Consider the following 1,946-nt stretch of genomic DNA (forward strand, 5'->3'; position numbering starts at 1 on the left):
CTCCCCGGCGGGGAATTGAACCCCGGTCTCCCGCGTGACAGGCGGGGATACTAACCACTATACTACCGAGGACGGCACGGGACTAGCCCTGCCCTCGGGGCTACTACGCGTGCACCAGGAAAATAAAACTGCTTTGCCATCCGAATTCTATTTCCTATTGCTTGGCACATAGCCTTGTATGCCTTAGCATCACAAATTTACGTCTGAATACTTCTTACAGTTAATCGGATGTCTGCCTCTAGAACACTTATAGGCACTGGCTTCCAGATTCCAAACACCTACTGGCTGAAAAAGATTTTCCGCCCATCTACTCAAACCTTCCGACATCTTACTTTAAACCTATTCCCCTCCTTTCATCGATCTCGCCATCAAGAGGAAACGTTTCTTTCAGTCTACTCTATCAATATCCCGGACCACAAGGTGCAGAGCTGGATGAACACAACAGGCCAGTTGTTTTGTACGTCTCAATCTTGCCTTCTGTAAATCTCCTCTGCTCTAAGGAAAACAAATCCAGTCTGTCCAATCTCTCTTCATAACTGAAACTCTTCATCCCAGACCATATCCTGGTAAATCTCTTCCGCATCGTTTCCAGTGTTATCACATCCCTGCTGTAATGTGAATTGCAGAACTGCACACTATACTCTAGCTATAGGCGAATGAACAAATGGATTAAATGACACAGAAAACCACAGAAAATGGTCTTTCCATCGGAGTCTCTTTTGATCAATGTTGTCCTTTGTCCTTTTCCTGAGTCTGATGCTCCAATAGTCACTGGTGCATGTCAGGAAAAAGCTATTACATGATATTTGGTCTCACAACCGCAGTATCTAAGTGGATCGACTGGTTTCAAGGTTTCGTTGATAAGTCTGGAGCACGTTCACTAAGCGACAGTGACCGTAGCAGGACAGACTGAACGGTGTCAATGTAAAAATGAGCGTTAGATTGCGCAGTGCCTCGGTGAAGTGAACCGAGGAAGGGAAAGGACGGTTGGTAATTGTGGAGCGCAGAGAAATCTCCAAGAGCTGTGTTTGAATTCTGATACAGCAAACGCAGATACGTGAAACAGCGAGGGTTTGAAGGGGAAAAAAAATCATCACCTCGGAGAATATTTTCATAAAAATGTTTGATATTTTGCCGCATTTCTGTAGCACGTGTCACAAGGAATAAAAGACACAATCGGTGAGCGCGCGGTCCTTCTATGACGGTACAGAGGCGCGTGAAATGCTGAGCCTGTGAGCTCTAACCTCACCCGGAGCAGCTTTTATTGACGTGGAGCAGAGATTTTTGGTGCATCAGGCTGTGGAAAATGTCGTTGAGCAAAACAGAATTCCTTCGACCAGACCAGTCTCTCTATTTGGATAATGATCGGTACCCGCGGGAAATACCTCAATTATCAACCGAAAAGCATTTTTTTCAGCAGGAGAAGGATCATCTGAGGAGAGACAAACGCGGATAATGTTTTAGCTCGATGATCTATCCCATATCGCTGACACAGCGCTGTGATAAATTCCGGGAAGTGCTGTTTATCTGTTTCGTAGTATTCGATTCATACAAGGGGTTCCAATGATCGAAAAGAATTAGATTTATCTCATTGAGCAGTTAGAAAGTTGTCGCCAAATGAGTGAGTGTAGGAGAAAACAAATCCGTCCATCCCACTTGTATCAGCTCCTGGGGTGATCGTGAGAGGGCAAAGGCGTGACTTCTGCAAGTTTGCAGCGTCAGTCCTTATCGCAATGCAAAGCATTTGATAGATTTGTTCCTGATTGAAGTGTTTACTGGAAGCAGGGAGCTGAGCAAGATATTGGGTAAACCGATTCAGTTGTGAGAGCCGAAAACAGCAATTTCCTTTCTTGCAGAGCGAATGAGATTGTATAGCGCAGAGAATTTCGATATGTGTTCCCGATCACTGGAGAGTCCATAACCAGAGATCACAGTTTGAGGATAAG

At 45.1% G+C, this 1,946-nt stretch overlaps 1 non-coding gene across 1 annotated transcript; it reads right to left on the minus strand.

Moving 5' to 3' along the window:
• On the minus strand, nucleotides 1–72 carry trnad-guc. Its single transcript has one exon. It is a non-coding gene; the product is annotated as a tRNA-Asp (tRNA).
• Between the last annotated feature and the right edge of the window lie 1,874 nt (nucleotides 73–1,946).

The sequence above is a fragment of the Rhincodon typus genome, unplaced genomic scaffold (genome assembly GCF_021869965.1).
Source record: "Rhincodon typus isolate 14 unplaced genomic scaffold, sRhiTyp1.1 hic_rhity00002971, whole genome shotgun sequence".
Lineage (NCBI taxonomy): Eukaryota > Metazoa > Chordata > Chondrichthyes > Orectolobiformes > Rhincodontidae > Rhincodon > Rhincodon typus.